The sequence below is a fragment of the Nothoprocta perdicaria genome, unplaced genomic scaffold, assembly GCF_003342845.1.
Source record: "Nothoprocta perdicaria isolate Ctin4 unplaced genomic scaffold, notPer1 scaffold_58, whole genome shotgun sequence".
Classification (NCBI taxonomy): Eukaryota; Metazoa; Chordata; class Aves; order Tinamiformes; family Tinamidae; genus Nothoprocta; species Nothoprocta perdicaria.
In genome coordinates this window covers 1,075,132-1,098,194 of record NW_020455843.1, presented here as the reverse complement: position 1 = coordinate 1,098,194, position 23,063 = coordinate 1,075,132, and the positions used below count along the sequence as shown (strand labels likewise).

The following is a 23,063-nucleotide window of genomic DNA, read 5'->3' as shown; positions in this document are numbered from 1 at the left end:
CGCTGCCGGCGGCCGCGAGCGGCAGCAGCAGGAGGCGGCGGCAGTGGCGGCTCTGCCCCGGCAGCCGCGCGGCGAGCGGAGGTGAGGCCGGGGCGAAGCATCCTCCTTTCTTCGCCCTCATCCTCGGCGAGCTCCTTCCTTTCATCCCCCTCATCCTCCTCCCCCTTCCCCTCATCCTTCCTCGCGCTTCCTGGTCCTCCTTCCCTTTCTTCTCTCCTCAGGCACCTTTCCCCACTCCGCCCCATCCCCCCGGCTCCCCCTGCCCACGTTTCCCACCCACCCAGCGCCCGGAATAACCATCCGCTTCTGCCCTTCCCTTTCTTTATTTTATCCCCTTTTTCTTTTTTTAAACCGCATTTTTTAATTCCCGTCCAGCGGCAGAGCCGGTCGCGGGGATAATCCTCTCCCCCCTCCCCCCCTCCATTTAAACCCCGGTTTTGAATTAACGGTCGCTCCGTGTTTTGAATTAACGGTCGTTCCGTGGCRTGCGGGCGATGGGAAGGAGGAAGAGGGAATCGTTGTATTTTGGGTAAAGCAGAGGCAGCATCGGAGGGGATGTCGCCCTGCTCACGCCTTTATTTACCTGGCGTGGCTTCGAGGTGGCTCCACCGTTGTTTTCTTGGCTCTTTATTCTTTATTTCTTCTAAATCCCCCTTTTCTTCAGGCGCCGGAGTTCCCTTTCTTGCTCTCTATCCATCTGCTGCGTGTCCCCACAGGGCAGGGGCTCGGGAAGCCCACGGAAAGGGGGTGGTCRTGGTGTCCTCCTCTCATCCCCACGAAAGCAGCTTCTTTCATCCCTTTAGGCCTCTCCCAGTATCTGAGTCGCTCCCGGCCACCCACTCGGGTGGTTTTGGAGCTGGCATCGGCGTCCAGCCCCACAGGTCCGAGCCGGTGTCAAAGGACCCGCTCTGGTGGCAACGGCTCCAAGTTTGCGGAGTCCAAAACCAGCCGCGTCGCGTCCGTGGGGAGGTTCTCCCAGAGCTTGACCAACCTGGACCATGGTCCAGGTCCACGGCTTCGCCCGTTGGGGGTTGCCGCGTTGGGGAGCGCAGCCGTGGGGACGCGCCGGGAGCTGCCCGGCCACAGCGGCGCTTGGAAGTAACTTTTACTGCAGTAATAGGTCGCGTGCACCTGCTTCTCGAGGCATCTCGAGGTCGTGCTGCCTGTTTTCTCCTTCAGATATTCCTTTTTTCCTTTCTTTCTTTCCCTCTATTTATCCGCTGTGTAGTAACCTTTATTCAGTAGCTGGTACATTTCAGGCAATTTCATCCTCCTTAAGCTTACTGAGCGAGGAGAAGTTTATTTCTACTCTGCCGGGAGAAATGTGTTTCAGAACCTTGGCTGCTTTAGGTGCCTATAGGTAATGCAGCAGCCCATCGTGTGGCCAAACTCCTTCGGGCTGAGGAGGGCAAAAACCTGCACGTTATGCGCTGGGTTGGCGTGTGCTCCCTACGAAAYGTGGAGTCTCCTCACTTGTCAAGATTGCAGGATATACTGCGTGATTTGGAGCGGAGGGTAGATACATAATGTAAATAGGAGCAGGCTTAAATGCTGTTAGTAATGAGAACAACAGATCTCACAGGCTTTGTGGTCRTTAAAGGGCTTCTGGTTTTCTTTTTTCTTATGTGTAATTTTTATGATTACTGCTGTGCGTTGTAACAGTATTTTTTATGTTCCAGTGTAAACAGAATTATTTCTAGTAGAGTAAAAGTGCTGACCTGAAGGATGAACTTTTACAGTCTGTTGTAAAATCATTGTTTAGGGGCTGCTGCAGAAAGAATCCCCCTACAATTGCAACGTATCTCTACTCACGCTGGTGGGTTTTGTTGGTGATGGAAGCCTCCATGGGAAAGCTCCAGAGGTTTGCCAGTGTTGCTGGAGCCCTTATATGGAAATGCCACCATAATTTATGCATATTTTTGAAAGCTCTCTTTTTGTATTAATATTGAATGTGTACGATACTGTTGAAATGCCTTTGAAAACCCAAACTCAGACTTTAAAGCCAAATGAAGMAATTAGATCTTCTGCTGTGAGTTCCTCACCATTATAGTTTATTGGATTTTATCCAGTTACTTTTGAATGCAAGAACTCATATTTGGCTGAAACATATTTTCCAGGAAAAAAAATGGAATTTTTATTTGAATATAGTAAGAGGGGGAGATTCTACTGCTTATAAAGTTATGTGGCCTCAGTTTCCAGATAATAGTTATTTTCACTACAGGCATTTTCTTCGCAACTTAATTTTTGTGTCTTTTTTTTTTTTTTTCTCCCTCAAATCACTTCCATATTTTCAACATTTTCGCAGAAATGTGAACTGGATGCAGTTTTCCAGTATCTTATCTCAGCAGTGTGTTGTGAGTTTAAAAAGATCACTTCTCTAATGCAGCTCTTCTGTTTATATATCACATCAGAATGAATATTAACCCTTTCACTATCGTCGCATGTCTTGATCTCATTTTCAGTGATCAAATCTTTTGAGTCCTGTTCCTTTTCATAGGAGTTAGTTTTTCTGGAGACTAGTGTGCATTTCTTGTTTGTAGCTTATAACTTTGTGTGTGGCTTTTCTTGAGAGTCACTTTCACAGAATCACAGATTTCTGTTTCTGTCACAGGATGAATTTACCAGAAAAGGTCTTGACAGTTTTTATTTGTTTAACTGATTYAGCTAAGATCCTAGGGTATATAACATTTTGCTAGTCTATGCCTGTCTTAACGAGCTGTAYATACACCTATAGGTAATAGAAGAAGCCTGTTTCATAGCAGTGGCTCCACCTTTGGGGAGCTCCACATGAATATTCAGTATGTCATGATGTCTTGTCAGCTGCTTTTTTTGTTTTGTTTTGAGATGCCTGYTCTTAATTTGCTTAATTAATACTATTTTGTAATCAGTGTCTTAATGCCATAGAAGTCTATATATGTCTGTATTTCATATGTATCTTTAATGTATTGATTGAATCTTGTATCAGCTTTGCTATTATTCTGTCGGGGACTGATGTCATTCCAAGCTGCCTGGATTCTGAAGCTCTCACTAGTGTGTGTGTGTGGTTTTTTTTTTTTTTTTTCTTTTTTTTGAGTATGGCTATGACATTGGCATCCTTTCAGACTTTTGAAGTTTCCATGATATTTTCAGAAATAGTAGAAATTTGTGTCAATGGAATTGAGATCTCCGTAGTTACTTCTTGGAGAATTCTCCTCTGTGGTCATCTTGCTTGGTCCTGCTGACTTAAAAATGTGCATCACAAAGTAACAATGCTTTAAAAYGGATTGTCTTCAAACATTTGTTTATTAATGGACTGAAAAAGCATTTCATTCTCATGAGGCACAAACAATCTTGCTTCTTTCCAAATACCAAGATATTTATTGAATCCATCTGCCCTTTCTTCACTATTAGTGGAGACAGCAGCCCCTTTTTAGTAGGAGGCCTTTGTGCTGGCTAAGATTTCTTTTGCTTGCAGAAAATTCCCCTTTTCATTTCCTTTTTTTTCTCGTTCAACCAAAAAGTCTTTAACCCTCCTATGCATTTTTTACACTTACTGATACAAAATATGTTTTTTCTTTCTTTTTTTAATATGTTGATACTTATCTTCTAGTTATATTTGGTTTCACATTCCTAATAGCAACATGTATTTAAATCTCGTTTATTTCTCTCCAGACTGCTGTAGTTATGACAGTGCCTTCTAGGTTTTACCTGATGTTTAAACATCAGAGAATGGATTTTTTTTTTTCCTATGTGCAATGCCAGAGCCATACAATTCATTGTATTGCAGGGTAGAGYTTGCTTTTAATATTACCTGTCTCATGGTTTGGCTAAGCAAAGCTAATCTGTTTGTTTCCTCTGTCGTTTGCTCATAGGTAGAACAAAACAGATGACATACATATATAGGTTATATCTAAAACAAAGGAGTTGCAAATATATAGGACAGCTACAGGAGCCAAGGATAACAATGTTCACGTCGTACTAACCACTCTAGTGCACTTAGGTCATAATTAGATTTAAGCTCTTTGTCATCCAGATCAGTAGAAATTGTCCCAAAAAGATAATCTGAGGGRAGATGCAACAAAAGCAGAGTTAGGGTTGGAAGGGGACCATAAATGTGACAAAAGCAAAGCTGTGTGTTAGAGGCCAACTAAGAGGTGCTTCTTGACTATAATTAGCCGCTCTTTTGGTATAAACACAATATTTGTTAGAATAAACTTTCCTGAGGATTAAATATGTTCTACTGCTTGTTAGTTGACTAGTTAAAACTTTTGCAAGGCAGGGTTTTCAGCACAGCATGGTTTTGCGAGGGGAAAAAAGTGATTGTTGTGTAAGGTCCCCTGGATGCATCCACAGCACTACAAGCCCTACGTGGATCCTACTATTTATAATTCTAGCATGCCTTGACCCTTGAGAATCACGGTATTGATTAATATTTTAATGTAAATGAGGCAAAAAGTGTTTAATACTGCTGTAACAAATATGACTAACATGACTAAAGAAAGAAAAGAAAACAAGATTTGACATGTTAAAAGTAGTAGTTAATAAATGGGTATTTTTGTGCTCTAAGTTCTTACCGTCTTATGGGAATTCATAATTCTTTATTTTCAAAGATAATTCAAGAATAGTTTAACTTGGTTTCCTGGAGTTTAAAGAAGAAATGATGGATTTTTTTTTTTTTTTTTTTTTGCACTATATGTATATATTTTACTTATCCTTGCTAATTGCTGAGATAGAAACTACTCCTTGGGTAGTGACTTTTTTTCTAAGTTTGTATCTTCAAGAGTGATAATGCTAGTTTACTGAATCTCTTGTTGGACAGAGTCGGTGCTCTACAGATGTGAATGAATCTCAGGTTTATGGATAAAAGCTTTGCATCTCAGTTTTCGTAAATGATTTCCTTTAGCAATCTAATACACTCCAGTAAGAAGGTCCTAAGACACTAAGCTCCTGAGCAGTGCAGACAGTGATTGTGTGCAAGGAGGCGTTCTTGAAACTTTCAAGTGATGAAATGGATTGAAGAGTGTTTTTAAATAAGTGAAGAACGGCTGCTCCAGGAAATGAAATTATTGTGACCACTGGTTATTGGTGCAGTTGCTTGAAATCTGGGATTTTTATATTATGGTAGTTCTTATGCTTTGGAATAGCATTTTACTCTAAGTTGGAGCAAGGGGTAGAAGTTCAAAATTTCTTGCAAATAGAAACTTTTTTCCTCAAACTGGGAATATCCTACCCCTGCTTGTTTCAAAARCTCATTTATTTCAAAGTTATATCTTGTCATGAAAGTGTATGACTTTATGGAAAGGAAAAAAAAAAAAAGAGAGGAGTTAATAGTTTTTCATTGGGTAAGTTGACATATACATGCTTTAAAACACTGTGGCTTTGTTGAATCAGCACTTTCTTATAGCAAGATTTTCTTTTCTTTGGACTACTTTTTGATCAGCTATATTTTTGTCACATCACTCCTTGCATTACTATTTGTCATTGAGAACGATAGGGAAACACTTTCAGCATGGCTGCAGAGACTGCTAAAGATTTTGGGGTTTTTTTGTTAAGTAATGAGAAATATTCACTTAAGCGAAGCTGAATCCTTTAATACAGCAAGAAAATCTCACAGTTTTGGGTTGAGAAGTAAGAAATATATATATATATATTTTTACAATCTTTATAGGTATTTCAATGTGTTGTTATCACTGGTGTTATAATGATAATTACATAGCATTTTTCTATTCAGTATTTTTATCCTTTTCTTTGAACTTGTATTGTTTAAAAAATAGTACATTATGTAATGCTTAATTTACACAAGAATGTTAAAACAACAGACAATTTGAAAGTAAGTGGAATTCTGAGTGTACTTTTTTTTAAGGAGAAAGTGGAGGTGGTTTGAGTCAGGCTGTGCTCCCAGTTCCCCAAGCGACTGCTGAAAGTGGGACTTAAGCTTTTAAATTACTTAAGGCTTCTTGAAAATGGATTAATCATTGTCCTTTGTTTATAAATAATTGACTTTTATTTTTTAATTTATTATTTACTGATAAAAGCCAGCCTTCTGTATTCCATCGAGTGTGTATTTGTAGAGTTATGTAACATTTTTTACATCGTAGYCCATTTACATTAAAGCTCACACAGACCAGGAGCAACTACATCTCTCTTATAAGAAAAGGGTCAGTTGAAAATAGTTTGTTCTTTATATTCCAAACACAGAAACCATGTCCATACTCTGCAAAACTGAGAAAGCTGCTTCTATCAGACCTCTGAATCTCTTAAAATATAAAGGAAATTATAAATTCAGCTCTTAGAGATTTGGCTTCCAAGTTAGTGTATGGACTAGAAATATTTCTGGCTTTGGTTTAAAATTTTAGTAGATACCTTTTTTTTTTTTTTTCTTTTGTAGTTTTATTATATTATAGCAGTAGTTTGTGTCCTTTCCAGAGGAACCATGCTAACAACTACGAATAAAACTTCTAGAAAAGAGGCAAATTAATTATTTGCAGTTTGAACTTGCTTAAATGATCTGAGCCAGACTTTTGAGTCTTTTGCTCTTTTTTATACTTGATATTTTAGTGCCTCCCTGCCTCTAGAGAGACTTTCTGTTGTTTGCTTCTTGTTAAAGTGAGATGTTCTTTTTAATGTTCAAAAACTTTTGAGTGAATTTACAATTTTTTTAAATATATTGAGTAAATGGATAAAAATAAATAGGTAATAGAGGTAATCTTCTCTGATTAAGTATTTTCTTCTCTGGAAGACTGAGTAGTGCCTCCTTCTGACGTAAACCATCCTCAGCTACGATCAGTTGCTCTTAGCTCCRTTCCTGGTCAGTTCTCTGTATGAAGAACTTGGTGTGTCTGCGCCTTCCCCTAAAGCCCATCGGATGCAATATTGCATCTGTAAGCAAGATGGTGCTAATGTACACACCTGAAATTTGTTTATGGCCTGTGTTTCAGCTATTTTGTTAGATAAAAGAACCATAATACATGTTCCCTATGGAGTGGATTAGCCTTGTGATAAACCCTCTGAAAGCAAAAGCTGCAGGTACTTTAGCATGTTTTGCTGTATTTATAGAGAAACTTTAAGCACAAACCCAATAGCCGTTTTTTTTTGCTTATTTATAAAAGTTTAATGATGAAAAGTTATTCAAGTTTTTTTTAACTAAAATAAAARCTTTAACTACATAACTAAACTTTTTATTGCGACAAAATCTTTTAAGTAAAAGAAGTTGCCATATAGTCTTGCTTTTGTCAGAGAATTCACAAAAACTCATCATAAATGGTTATTATTCAGTGTTTACAAATTGTGACTGTTTAGAGAAGAGCTTTCAGACTTGCCAGTAAGGGTACAGAAAATGGCCAGTGACTGAAATTACAAGTAAGAACTGTCAAAGGTAGAATGGATACAGCTTTTAAATCCCTTTTCTACTTAATTACAGATGATTAGAAAACACTTCCATATTTTAGGGCCAGCAGGGCCTGCACATAGCCAAGCTTGCCTTTACATTTATCATCTAATTTTCCTATTTCAGAAAAACAGTAGACTATCGATCATAAATACTATCTACCCAATTTGCAAAAAAAAAAAAAAAAAAAAAAAAAAAAAAAAAAAGAAAAAAAAGCATATAGCAGGTTAATAAACACCGTTATACTAATTTTCTTATTGTCCAGGAACACTTTGTACAGGAAGGAGTTGAGTGGCCTCAATGTTATGCAAGACTTGCTGCTGCTCAGCTGAAGTGTTCTGATTTCAGCAAAATTCAAGCCTTTTACCTTAAATTGGCAATACATTTTAGACTCTGTGAATAGCTAAGTGCTGTTCAGTGCTATATGTGATATAAAGCAATAATAGGAATGTGTTAAAAAAGAAAGAAACATTGTTGTTATTTTAGGATTTCATTTTACCTGCCTGTGTTAGGAAGAATTAGGTACACGGTTATGGCAGCAAGCCTATTGGACCTGTGCATGGCTTTAAGCTCTTCTTGCACTCTAGAATTTTTTTTATTTGTAAACATTATTTATTTATTTATTTATTTATGTAGTCAAATTCAAAACCTTCTAGCATTCATTTGAATCTTCAACTGTGCAATGTCTTCAACAAACTACAAATTTGGTGGCAGGAAAATGAAGTTGTGTGTGTGGACAGTTGTGTGGTTTGGATGCAAAACCAAGATTCTTGCAAACCGAATGAGCTTGAGAGCTATAACAATAATGCAAATGTAGCTACATTTCGAAGGCTCCACACTCCATGTTCTCCTCAGTTGCTGCTAGTTTTAGGTTGTTTCTGGCTTGACTGGTGCTGAAGTTACACCCTTTATCTTAGATCCCGCGTGAGACTTACCTCATGTTGATAGACCCTTCCTAATGCGTCAGAAGGGTGGAGTCCCCTTAACTTTATTTTAACAATGTTACAGCTTTTGGGCTAATGAGAATGATGCTGAAATGTACTGACAACACCAGTGCGCTCAGGTCTCCTGGCAGTTTATTGAATTTATTTTTGCTGAGTGCTTGACAGGCAGCCAAGAGAAACAAACAAAAAATTGACATAGCCCWAGAACAGCTTCCTAGTGGATTATTTATTTATTTTTTTTCATAAACATCTTGTTCAGGACAAAGGAGAAACTATGGAGATGGCATAGTTGTTGGGGAGAGAGCAGAGGAGGTCAGTTTTCCATAATGATGTAAAAATTGGGTTAATTCGTGTTCCTTTTTTCTATATCATAAAACTGTTGGTGATGAAAGGAGGTCTGATCTGTTGCTCTGTAAGCTGTGATGTCGGGAAGGAAGGTTCCTTGTGCCATAAGGACTTTGCAGCAGTGGAACAGTCAGAGCTTTTCCTTGACTGGCCCTTGAGAGATAAAACACAAGGATTTAAGCATTTCTTAAATCAGAGGGGGATCAAGGGAGACTCTACAGTCTAGCGATTAGTAACTGATGTTGGCTGGATGTCTCTCTCTTACATTTTACTTGAAGTTTTCTTTTTTTTCATTAGGCAGAAAGCAAGGTGATGTGAGAGAGAATTTCCAAGTCTTGTTTTTTTTTTTTTTTTTTTTTTTATCTATCTATATATAAAAAAAACCCCTCAATTTAAATTTAATTAGAAATAAATAAAAAAGGGTTATAATTGAAGTCACTTTTTGACCGTTAGAGTTGGGATACTTAAAATATGAACAAAGCATAGTTGCTGTGAGAAAAGTGTCTTCAAAGAAGACTTTGGGCAGCTTCATGTACTTACAGGTCTTTCAGATAAGAGAAAAGGGTATGTAAAGAAAAGCCTACTGTTTTTTGAATAGATGACCTTGCTTTACAGGAAAAAGTCAATGGTATTGAATCTTAGTTCTAACAATATTCACACAATATGCTTCTTGTGGTAAACTTAAATCTTAAGCCCAAAATCTTAAAAAAAAAAAAAAAAAAATTCCACTATCTAATGAAACACACATAATATGAAAAATACTTTGCAAAGAAGCAGTGAAGGAGGGGAAAGGAGAAAAGACTTTTTTTTTTTTTTTTAATCAGGGTTCCTTCCAACATCTTAGATAATTTTGGGGGAGCTTTGTGGCTAAGGAATTGGACTGGGAATTAGGTTTATTGAAACCTTTGTCCCATTGCAACTGATGACAGAATTTCCATTAATATTGCCAAGACTGTACTCTACAATCCTGAGCCAATACAATATTGGCTCTGCCTTTGACTCCGTGGAGTCAAGTGTAGCAGCTGTGTCCCGTGTTACAGTGATATCAACTAGCTGAAACCTCTGGAAATTGGGGTGCCTACCTGTGTTACCTTGCAGAGCTGCCAGGATTGCCAATTATATCTGCAATATCCCCTGGAAGTCAAACAGTTTCTGTGAACAGGCTTTTTCCTCAACCTTCCAACACCTAAAATAAATAAATCAATACAATATTTGGTGACTTTTAGTAGATTTCTTTCTAATTCTCCTAACCAGGTTGGTAGGAGTGTCATGAGATGAAGGACAATTCTTGATTAGTCTTTAGTGTGGCATTAAATAATTATGAAATGTAATGAGAATATTGACCTTTTGGAGATCACTCGGAGAAGTAGTTGGAGGAAGGAAAACTGTGAATGTTGCTTTAATAATTAGAAAGCATGTTATAGGTGTGCATATCCAATGTGCTCATTGTGGGACTGAAATCCTAAACCCATGAAAATATTACAGTGGAATATGTTCAATTCAATGAGATGCAATGAATATTTTCAATACAATGAAGATATTACAAGGTTAAATGCAAAATACATCAAGATTTGTGGTCACTGTCAGTATGTTAGAAATGATTTATTTGTTTCTCCGAGGAACTTTTGRTGTCTGGAGAAGAGCTAGAGCGTTTCCATTTTTGGAATCTAATAAAATAATGAATTTGAGGAAGGTTTATAACCACTTAAAGTTACTGCATCTCTATAGTGATACTGCAATTTATAGTCCTTGCACTTATTTAATCACCACTGAAGAAAGTGTTGTTTTTTTCTAGCTATATTTATCAACACTCTCTAATTGGAAAATCTAGAAGAAAAAGAAGTACACCTAAAGAATATGCTCAATCTTAAACTTTAGTCTAAACCAAAAAATGGATATATGTATAATTAGAAATAATTTAATGAAAATTGTGTTAGTAATACAGATTTTGAAGAGATATTGAATGCATTAAAATCAAGTTATGCAAAATAAAGTTAAAAGATGAAAAATATATAACTACATTTAATTATTGTTTATTATAATAATGAACACTTCAGGGGATTTCTGAATATTTTATTGGTTATCATAATCCATGGTTCCACTGCTGCATTATTTTATGGTGTTCTAAAGTGCAAGAAAAACATTTGTAAGAGCTCTATGTGTGTGTGTGTATGTGTGTGTCAAGCTTAGCAAATGCTTTTCATTATAATGAGGCCTTGATCAAGTGTGATCTATTATTCCATGTGTTCTATCCCATTTGATTTTTTTTTAAAGAGACTGTGATGACATGTAAAGAGACTGTGATGATCTCCTGAGACAGGAGATGTCTTTTTTTTTTTTTTTTTCCACTGTAATCCAGTACTTATTGCTGTTTTTGTTAATGGTCTGCATGGGGAAGATCTGTGGTTTCGTAAACGGTTACTAGAATTATTTTCTATTGAGTCCTGTTGAGTCTTGTGGATTTTTTATTTTCCGTGTAGATAAGCACAGAAATACACAAATAGAAACCAGGCTGRCTTCTGCATACCTCAGGACTCCCTTCTATGGCTGTCTGAACCTTTGGGAAAAAGGCTGTGTTATCTTTAATCTGGTAAATAATTACAATTCTCCCTATGGTTATTTTTATCAAAAGTATATTTCTAGATTAATCTGTGAATAGTTGTCCAGCCTGCTGTACTAGAGCTATGGTGCCTTCCATGCTAACGAAAAGGACAAGTTGGCCCGTCCTAGTTGTTAAGACTTGTTTTTCTTTCTTTTTGTGCCTCTCTAAGCAGGATCTTTTAATTTTAGCCCCGTCCAGTCTCTGGTAAGACGTGTGTTGAAAAGGGGGTTTGACAATTTTACAGCCTTTGAGCTTGTTTTACATAGTGATAACCCTTGAAAATCTAACGTAAATGTTCTACCTTGATGTTGTAGAGACTTCAACAAATTGTACTGAGAGCATCTTTGTCACTTATAGCAGGGTTGTGTTGTCCTCTGAATGAAGCAACACTGATTAAACACCATGTCCTTTGTGATCCTTGTTTTCCTCTGGGTACTGCCTAATACAGTGACCGTCCGTTGCCTCTGTTCTGAACGTGTGTTTTGTGAACTGTTTCTGAGGTTCCTCCCTGAAGTTTTAATTAGACAGAGATTGGTTCAGAAATGTCAAGTCTCGCTCTCTGGGATTATCCCTTTCATGACTGCCTTTTTCCTACCTTAAGTTCCATGGGATGATACTTTTTCTTTTTGTATGTCTTTGGCTCATTTGTTCAGTTTAAAAAAAGTACCAGTCCACACTACATTTATTTTTGAAGGGAAATCTAAAAGACAATTACTGAAACAATGTAACAGCCTTCTTATTTGAGGCTTCTTATAAATATAGTTATTTTTATGAGAGAAATTGTTCAAGCTCGGATTATTCATGCAGGTGAAAAATGGCTGTGGACTATTTAATTTTTCTTTCCCATCTTCTCTCATCCAGTTGACTTTTCTCTACAGTTACTGCTAAATAGGATTGTGACTTTGCTTTAGATGCTTAGGAGCAGCACTGTCCCTTAGCAAAGATGAAGAGGGTTTTAGATCAATAAGGATCTTTCCTACCTAGGGCCAGGAATGACCTATATTTTTTAGAAATACCAGCAGGATTTGGGAATCTTTGTCTGTAAACAGTTTCTTAGCAACAGCTGCCCATCCCCTAGCAAGAATGTCACTTTTTATCTGTTATAAGTTTTTGCTCCCTTGACTGCTGCTGTTTTGTAGCCCTTCTGCCCAAGTCAGTACCCAGACCAGGGGAAGGCTCGTGCAGTCTCCTCAGGGATGATGTGCTCTCTTTTTCTAGCAGCAACCACCTAAGGTTYGCTGAGGTGAGTTTGATATTAAATCACTATTTGCCTCACTGTTGCTTTCTCCACAGCTTTGCTCTCACAGTCCAGTCCTATAAATTGTTTCAGTGCAATTTCGTAAGTGTGATGAAAAGATCAGGGTACCCTCATCTCTACTTCAGCAGGAATCTAAGACATGATAAACCAGAAACAACAAAATGCAGTTTTTAAGTTAACCTTTTTTGAACTGGCTTTGAGGCAGAAATTTGGTTTTCTTCACAACACAGCAAGTCTCTTCCTGCACCAGGACTCGTTTAAATTTATATTTCAGAGCAGGATAATTCTGAAACAGAGAAAACAAKAGCCCTCTCAATGAGCTTTTCACTTTCCTTTGCTGCCTGCAGCTCAAGTGACAAGTTTTCTGAGACCCATTTACATCGAACACCTCTTGAATCTCTTGCACCTTGTGACACATTCCAAGGAACAGATGTAAATCTTTCCATATTTAATAAACAAGATAAAAAGATGACGGGCAATGTAGTCTCCCTGGACATTATAGAGTATTGTGATCGGTTTTGAACAAAGATGTCGTTTGAAAATAGCAAGCTTTTTGTTTTACCCAAAGAAATGTATGCCCTGAAATAGAGCAAAATACCTTTTTTTATTTTTTTTATTATTATGTTATGACTATATTGTACTCAGAAATTTCCTGCTAATACCTGCATTTAGTCTAATCTTTAAAATCAGTTAATGCTTTAAAGAAAGCCGTATCTTAGCTGCAGAAAAGCAACCTTTAGGAAAACATGGTGCATGCTACCTATAGAAAACGCTTGAACTATTAAAATGTTCAGGTACTTGATTTGATGCACCAGTTTGAGAGTTGTTTTTGCCAGTTTTGTGAACTACCAGATCAAAAGGATGCTTACATCTTGATGTTGAGAAGCCATTCTCTGGAGACTGGGAAGCAGATGGGATTTCTTCAGTTTCCTGCAGATTCAGGAGAAGAAAAAGAGTTGTCTCATTAATTACTACAGGACGGTTGGGCCCAGCTATGTGTCTTTTTCTGTGTATTTATTTGTTTTTAATTCCCTTTTTCTTACCTGGTACTGTTGGGGTTTCACTTTGAAAAGCTGCTCTTTCTACTTCTACTAACAGTCCCCTTAGAGAAGTAAAGGCCTGCAGGTGTTGGAATCAGACCTGGCAAATAGTCATAGCTGATAACACAGACCRGAGCATGTGCCCTGATTTGAGGGAAATGTGGAATTCTTTCATCCCCAAAAGAGGGAAAAATCACAGGTTTTTATGTGTGAGTGCTTCTGAGGAAAGCAGAGGTAGCAGACGCTAAGAATGCTGTTTCTGTGAGTAGCTGCCTTGTTCCTCACAGCCGTCTTTTCCTTCCTCGTTTCATTTGAAATTCAAAACTTTCTGCTAAGTACGAAACAGGTTGTTAATAGGTAATTGAGATATTTTGCTGGGAGTAGCGTGCATGCAAGGCACCTGAATGGGTAGAAACAGTTCTGATTTCTGAAAGAAATTAGCTGCTGTGATATGCAATGGAAAAGCAGGGGGGAAAAAAGGCAAATTAAAATACTAGTATGTTTAAGAGAGAACATTGAAATTAAAAAAAAAAGAAAAGGAAGTCGTAGGAAGACAGAATGAAATTTGAGCTTTTGAAGACCTTTCTGTGGTAAAGGCAATAAATGTAAGGTTTGTTGTTTTAAGTGCTGCTGGAGTGACTTCTTGTCAAATGACATAAAATGGCATGGGATGGAAGATTTAGACAAATGTCACAGTATTTCACTTTTTTCAGCATTCACGATTTTGGCCATACTTAGTGTATTGTTTAAAAAAGCCAGGCTGTGTTTTCATGGCTTTGCTTATATTGTGTATTTAAATAAAAGAGTAATCTCAGTCAATTGCTATCAATAATTGTTTGATATTTCCCTCCAGATTTGGGCCAAACTCACTCACTTTCTCTTTCATGTAGTAATGCTGCCTCATCTTTATAATTTCTCTGTCATTCTGTCAGACATGGATAAATCCCAGTGAAAATAGATACAGTTGCTAAGTACTCTTTTCTCTGAAGTACAAGCAGAATTCTTCTGTCATATGCAAGCCCTTATTTAAAAAAATAATGATTGTAGCTCTATTTGCCGCATATATTAACAAAACATTTGAAGACTGAACACACAGTGAATGATTTTTCTATTGAGAATAAAGCCCATACACTTGTGAAAGGAATCCCACTTTGGGAAAACAGCATCTGATTTATTATTTTTTTAAGTAGTTATTGTGTTTGTTTTTTTTTCCTATTTTTCTATTTCTTTTGCTTTTAAGAGATGTATTAGTTGGGAAGGATTTTAACAAACTTGCAAAATGCTCTCTCATTTATTTATAAATCTAAAAAAATCAGGATGACTTGGATTTAGTAGAAAGTTATTATGCTAAGAATATCTGCCTTGACTTTCGAATCATTTTTGGAATTGCCTCTATAGGCAGTACTTTAGGAACACCTAAATCTGGTGCAAACAAGAGGAGTTTAAAATTGGCCTGTGAATCTCCAGAGCTTGACAAAGCTCTTAGCTCTAGCACGTTGACAAGCTGCATATTAGTCAAATATTGGATTTGAGCTGAAATGTAAGTTGATCTGATGGAACAGATGAAATGCTGAAGCCTAAATAAGTCCAAATGTATGTTACTTTATATTACAAAGATTTCTGCAATTCTCTGTGATAACCTTAACTAGGATGGCTACAAGTTAATAACAAATCAAGTCTTCTCTTTCTACCAGTGACTGAAAACATAGAGGATCTCCTGAGTGTTTCTTTTTCCATCCTAGCCTTCAAGACAGTTTATAGTTTTCCCAAGTCTCAAGATAGCATCTAGACAACACTTTTTAAATGAGGAGAGAGATATTAATAATTTTCTCATTAATAATTTCTTCCTCATCTCAAAGGTGTCCAAAGGCAATTTATTCCACAAATTTGAAGGAAGAAGTACTTCCTTTTAGATACTTCTAAGCCCGATAACTGAAAAATTGAGTAGTTTAAAGTCTTGCACCATATCAAATAGGGTGTGACATCACAGCTCTATTTGCTTTCTCCATTTTGCTTGTATTTATGTCAATTTTAGTTGTGTTTCTTCTCTGTGTTTTTTATTTTGAAAATTGGAGATTGAAGTCTGTTCAGACTGTCTTCATATGGAACTATTCCGCTCTTCTGATTAGTGAGACTCTAAAGACTATTTTGGATATGGAAGTGTATGTAGTGTTAAGGATGTAGGCATGGCATAGACTTCTATAGTGGCCTACTGATATTTTCTGTCCTCTACTCCCCCTCTTTTTTACTGAGCAAAACTTTGCATAATTTCTGTTTTTTAGAGTATTTCCAGTTCCAACTCCAAGATCTTATTCCTGAGTAACTGTTAACTTCAAGCTCCTGATTTTATATGTAAAATAGGATTGCTTTTCTCTGAGTACCATATTTTGCAGTTGTATTTTCCTTTGCCATTTTTCCACCCCATCAGTGTGTCTGGTAAAAACTGCAGTTCTATGCAGTGATATTTATGTTAGTGAATTCTGAGTATTTTCCTACTACTAGCAAATAGTCATTTCATTGTTCACCTCCCAAATCTCCAYGTGAGGAAGAACTTTTTCCTGTGAGGGTGACAGAGCCCTGGCACAGGCTGCCCAGGGAGGCTGTGGAGTCTCCTKCTCTGGAGGTCTTCCAGACCCAACTGGATGCCACCCTGTGCCCCGTGCTCTGGGTGTCCCTGCTGGAGCAGGGGTTGGACTGGATGATCTCTAGAGGTCCCTTCCAACCTCAACCACTCTGTGATTCTGTGTAAATATGAAAGTCAATGCAGATTTCAGCACAGTAGAGACCAGGTTCACCTACACAGCCACTTCCTTCCATCATCTTCTAACCACTGGAGAGGACACAGGTAGAAGTTCTCAAGCTGTCCAGACCATCTCTTAGGACTGCTGAGGAGCAATATGCAACTTGAGGTCTATGTGCATGCTGAATTCCTAAGGAAGAATAATTATTGAGGTGAAAATTAAAGGTGTGAAATAGAAAAATGAAGAATAGAATATTCATAGTAATGTTTTCTGAAATCCCAAGAATTTTGTAATCTCCTAGGATGAGAAAAAAGTTGACGAAACTAAAGAGGAAAATGGTAAAATCTGAACATCTAGCATTTAGGACACAAAGAATAAATAACTGAACAAAAGCTACATGCTCTATACAAATATCAGAAACTTACAATATTAAAAATAATGTATTTAAAATAAAGGAACCAGGATGCTAGGCTTCAAGTAAGAATATCAATACAAATAACGTAGTGACAGAAAATCAGTATGTGGAATAGTGATACTGTGCAAGGAATATAGGGAAGGCAAAGAGAGCCTCACACTGTGGGGTTGTGCTTTCCCCTTCCCTAAGGCTTAGATTCCCTTTGGATGAGTGAGTTAGCTCTTCTCACAGGAAATACAGCTCTGTGACAGGGTAGGGCAGCACACTAGTGATGGGGCAGAAATTGTCCATCCGAAAACTACTTTATTGAGCTGCTAGTCAGGGATCACAGAAGAGGAAAAGCAACTCCTGGTCCTGAATAATACATAGGACCTATCTAAAACCATTAGTAGTAAAGACATCTGAACTACTGATCAGACACGTTTTAGTTCAAAACCTTGGCTGTGGGGGAAGCCAAATTGTAGGAGTGTTTAATCTCTAAATGGGAGCTACCCATTCAGGGAGACATGCTTCAAAAGGAATTAAAAGGGACGCTATTTTTATTTCTATTTATTTTGGCCACAGAAAAGTTGTCCTCCAAATAATTTCATCATACCTGGCCCTCCCTTATAATCTTATATAAACCAGTTTGTATTCCATTGAGATGCCTGGAATAGCATATTTGCCTGATGTCCTGAGAAGTTTCATTGCCATTTTCCAGCTTGTSTGGGTTCCTCTGTTCCCTTAATGCTCCCGGACATTATTTTTCAGACACGTTGATCAAAGATTCAGCATTAAGATAGACATTTTCTATGAAAAGAAAGCTTCTTCTGTGGAAAACATAATCTGATGTTAGCTAAATTGATTCTTTTTAAAGACCTAGCTCTTTAAACTCCTCTTTTACCTATTGCATTTTCTTTAGCTTGTAAAGACTACTCATTTTTTAATTAATCTCATCATAATTTTCAMATTATTAGAGCTTTATGGGAGAAGCTACTTCATATTTAAGTGTAAGGGAGAAAAATATATTTCCTCTCTTTTCAAAGTCAGGAGATTTTCCATTGGGGTGAGTCTTCATTTTGCACGTTAGATATGTTGGTTTCCTCTATGATGAGGGCAAATAGTAGTGATAATTTCTTGAACAGGTTCCGAACATTTCAAAACTCAACCCTGCATTTATTGTATCTTTTGTTCTGAATTTGAAGGCATTAGAAAGTATTTCTTGCAGTTARATATCAAAATATACACATTATTTTTCTCTGTGCCGATGTTATTCCATTCTGAATAGCTACAGCAGAGTCTTTTCATATCCATTAGTGAGGAAATCAGCTTCCTTCTGTGATTAGTACCATAATGTCAGCTTAATAAATAAATAAAACTTTTAATTCTTTAAAATATTCTAGCACAGAAAAGAGAGAACCTCCTGTAATAAACCTCCAACTTTCTGTGTTAAATTGCTGTTCTCTTGAGAGTAATTCTTTTTTAAAATTTTCCTATTAAATCTTAAAATACCTCTTTGCAGAACTTGGCAATGCAGAACCGAATGTACCTGAGAACAAAGTAGCTTCTCCGTCATATGGATACGGCCGCTTCTTTTGCACAGGAATCAAATCTGAGGTTTCTCAGTTAAATATCTGGCAGTGCAGCCATGTCTCTCTGGAACTGTACACTCTGTATCCATGTGTGTGTGTGTGTGTGTATGTATATATATATATGTCTGCTGCTTCAAAAAGTACAATTGCAGAGTGATAGATATTTTAAGGATCAAGCACTGCTCTCCAGGTCCGTTTATGTAAGAGATATAAAAAGCTGCCTTATTTAAATTCTTGGTTTTTGGCATATGGATTTTTTTCTGACTTCTCAAGCAGGTCAGCCTTTCTTTTTCGCCGTGGAATGGCAACAAAGACAAGCCACTTGATTTACATTCGTCTGTTTGTTCAACACCCTTTTGCTCCAGAGCACAGATTTTGGCTGCAAAACTAAGTATATTCTCCCTGCCACCTCACAGTTTCAGAAGACAAGCACTATCCCTCTCTGGGTACAAATGGCTGCAATCAAGGCAGTTCCTAATCTGGGATGATTGCAGATTTTTGTGAATCACATGGGTGTCCTGAGCAGCAGCCTTCCRAACGGCTCTGCAAAGTTACTGTACTTTTCTCATCTGCTTAAAATTCATGTGCTCCTGGCTTTTTAAGATTGATATATATATTTTTTTCTCTCTCCTTTTTTTGTGATTCTTTCCCTTTCAGTCAATACTGGGCAATCCCGTGTGCATTGCKATCCCTGCAGCAGGCAGATGTCAGATGGCTGGAATGTTCCTTCAAGTCAATTGTTGTCAAAGGAGAGGAAAATTGCTTATTATAAATATATTAAATAAAATCACACCATTCATTGAATTTTTGCTGGCTTGCCTGGGGTGTGAATAAAAAAGAACAACTTAAACATGGTATTGCCTCTTTCAATAATACTGTAAAAAAAATAAAGATTTTCATTATAGTCTTTCCATTTTCAGAGTATTATCTCACCTACTAATTTACTTGTTACAGGAACCATACATGGTAGGTCTATGTTGCAGCAATCAAATTTTCTTTGCAGATAAAGACTCTCCAAACAGCCTTTCAGCCTGCTCAGAGAGATAGGCACTTAGAAAAAATTGCATTTAAAAAATACAAATCCTCTGTGCAATGGAAGGAAATTGGAGTTACATATATGATTAGGAAAAAGTAGTCTGGTTTATGGACATAGAAATATTTTTCAGCAGTTATTTTTTATTTTACTACTATTGATTTGCTTAAAGAGAGCACCAGTTCTAGAAGAGTTTGCTCCAAACGTCAGTATGCAATTGTATATACGTTTTATTCTTAATTCATTATAAATTAAATATTAATATTTATTTATTAATTTTGGACCTGATTTTTTTTTCTCTTTTTAATCATTGTTTATTTACTTCCTTTCACTTTGCCTCTGTCAGGGTGGCAAGAAGTTGATCTGCTATGGTAAATGTTATGCCAGTGCTTCCAGCTTTAATTTTTATTTTCAAAAATATAATGGAAAAGAAAAAAAAAAAGAGAGAGAGAATTTTGCCTTCTAATTGTCCTKCATGTGTCTGGGAAGACTTTTTTTTTCTAATTTTTTGAGAGGGAAGGAGAGGTTGAATTTTCTTTTCGGTTTATCTGAGCACCTTTGATTTKGAATCTCGGGCAAAGATCTCATTCTGTTTGTGCTAAGTGGTGTATGAATATCTGACAAAACCAGACTCATTTTCTGTGTGTTAAATGAAGTACAGCAGCTGGGTTTAGGCAGATGCAGCTCGGGCKGAGCTGGGTGGCAGCGGTGACATCCCAGCCCAAGCGCTGCGGAGAAGGGTCCTGGGAGCAGTGAAGCTGCAGAACTTCCCAGGAGCTGCACTGCAAGTGTCACTTGAGAAGATCTGAAGCAACTTGTTTAGCAGCTTAACCAGCTCTTGGATGGGGCCTTTGTAGCTGAAGGGGATAGGAAGAAGCAGTGAGGAGAGCAACAGATTGATGCTACTGAAACTCCCTGCCGCAGAAGGGCTCATTTAGCTACAGCCCAGTAGGTGACCATAGTGAAGCTGTAGGGAAGTTTTGGAAGTGAGGAGTATGTTGCAGAGGGGTTGCTTATTCAAAGATTAAGGAAGCATCAACTTCACCAAAAGCTAAAGTACCTTTGTAATAGTTTCCTGAGCGCGTACAGTGGAATAAGGTTGTTAACAACAGAGAGCAAAAAGTTGGATGCAGGATGAGGATATCAGAAAGGAGAGCGGAGGGGGCTGTACAGCCTCAGCTATAGCAGTGAATCAGAATGAGATGGGAGTGAAATATCTGCAAGATTTAGGTGTAGCTTGGATTGGAAGGCACAGGAGGAAGTTTAAAAGTAATACATATGTAGCAAGATATGGTTATCCAGACATGGGATACAGAACCCAGATTGCTTTCTTCTGTTCCTTCTCTAGTCATAAGGAGTTATAATAGCAATCCCTGGATGTTGACTAAGGCTCTTTGCCTGTTCAACCTTAATGTGCGGATATTCTCATATAGCACTTCTGTTTTTCCACAGCAGTGCAGATGTTTCTTTCTCCTAATTTAGGAAAATTGAAGGTTGATGTAGACGATCCACTGAAGCAACTGAAAATTTCACTGCTTGGTAATTTTCTTTCGTAAAAGTATGAGCAGACATAGATTGCATGGATTGTTGACTGGCTGTTGTGATTTCATTTGGAAATCTAATGGCTATATATGTGTATATACACACATATATGTGTGTGTGTGTGTATATACACACACAAAGTAACAAATAGTTGGAGGAATGTGTCATTTGTTTGTTGCTACCTCCATAGGATTCATGTGAGATGTCAACCGTGCAGCCCATGCGTGTGTGCCCTTCTCAGGGACTGAAGAACTAGAACTGCTGCAGAAATTTAACAAAGTGACTAGAGTTTAAATAAGGAGTCGAAGTCTTGTGAGATTGAAGTTCGCCTTTTGACCTAAGTGGATATAAACTTTTATATAAATTAGCAAATTTTCCCTTTACAAGAAATAGACATAAAGTCAAGCTCTTCCATGGTGAAAAATGTGGTTTTAAAAATTATTCTTAAATGCTGTAATTTCTAGTCAGCATATCTTGTGGATTACAGAAAAACAGAGATACAATTTCCATAATATTTCTGTAGACTGCCTTTTCTGTTAGAAGTTATTTATTGTGTTGGCTTCAACTCATGATTTGCTAAAATGCTATTTTTTCCCCATCTGTGCAGCACATTTGCTTTTGTGGTGTGAGGTCTTGGTGATGAGGAACCTGCTGAGACTAAACCAGACCTAGTGCCGGCTGCCCTTAAAGACAGGGAGGGAGCTCTTGGCTGTGTTCGGGGAGAATCAGAATTGGAGGATTGATAGACAGAATGCTGGGCTTAGTATTATATGCAAGAAATACTTTATTTGGTTTATTGGAAAGCAGCCTGGGTTTTGATTTTCCTTTCTGGTTAAAATAATTCCTTTTAGTGATAATGATTTTAGTACTGCTCTAGCAAACTTACCAACTGAAATAAAGTTGCAAGGCTCAGAAATACTGGTTTAAAAGCCAGCAGCATTTTCTGTTTGCTTCTAGGTCTTATGAATGGTTGGTGTCAAAAAAACAATTCGAATTTGTAGCCATCAATCCAGCCAGAAAGTTCATTAGATCAGTTCCCGTTCAGCTGTATCTGAAATTCTTCCCAGTCTGGTTTGGACTCYGGACAGGAAGCGTTTAAATTGTGTGTACGGGAAGGTGTAAAAGAAAACCTGGGACTTTGATTTGGGTTTTTGAATTGGATAACGTTTGGGTGAAGAATCTGGGTAGGAGTGCTAAATTTATTTCTTTATTTTTTATTGTGGATCAGAAGGCAATGCTTTTGGAAAAAGTAGATCAGAAATTTTTAAATAATGTTACTTTTTATTTATTTTTTTTACAGAAAAGAAATAGAAAGTAATCATGCAACTTTAAAGAAATGTAATATCACTTTTTTCCTGCCTAAAACCTTTAAAAAAAAAAAATACTGACTGTGTATTTTCCTGTGGTATCTTTTCTAAGTAATGTTAAAACTATTTTATTACCCTTAAGCTACTCCTTTTCTGTGTATAGCTGTTATAGTACTCTTGCCAAACTATCTGATTTCTGCAATTGCCAGTATTAGAGTGAGATCCCTTGTTTCTCCCTCAGTTATTTTAACTGTTTTCTCTCCCGAAAGCCTCTTCTCCCTCCAGCTGGTCTGCTCCTCTTTGTATTTGTACCTCGGATGGAGCTCAGCTTTGGGAACTGGAAACGTTTGTTGCACGTGGAAGGTTTTGAAAATTTATTCTTTTTCTCCCCTTGTCCCTCTACATGAACCTTAGCTGAATCTACCCCAAAGACACTTTCCTCCACCCCCGGTGTTTTAGCAAATACTGATTTTCCTGCCTTCAGTTTCAGTAGATTCAATAGCTCCAAAGCTCCTGAAAGTTACAGTGCTAGATCTTTCCCGCTTCATTTATGTTCTGTTTTGGAAATTCACAGAATCGTCTTATTTAAAATTATTTCTTCTCATTTCTCTCAAAACAATGCTGAAATCCAACCAAAATCAATGTGAGATGACAAGCAAACGTCATTCCAAAYGGCCAAAAAGAAACTTTTAAGGACCTGAAATTAAAGGTTTATAGCAAAATACTTTATGCAGCTAAATGTCATTTCTACCTTTGCTTAGAAGGTACCATATCTTAGAAAGATGGTAACGATTTGAATTCAGTAAATTACACGTCTTTGTTATGTGCTTAATCCTGAATAATTTCAAAGGAAAGGACTGCCATAATAATACATTTACAATGTCATAAAATATTTTGTT

General features: G+C 37.4%; 1 protein-coding gene across 1 annotated transcript in view; it reads left to right on the top strand.

The window, feature by feature from the left end:
• Window positions 1-44: 44 nt before the first annotated feature.
• Window positions 45-23,063, top strand: part of CTNNA2 (catenin alpha 2) — a 394,793-nt gene continuing 371,774 nt past the window's right edge. The window contains exon 1 of the mRNA XM_026048900.1: window positions 45-81. The gene's annotated coding sequence lies outside the window, so the exon portion shown is untranslated. The remainder of the gene's footprint in view (window positions 82-23,063) is intronic.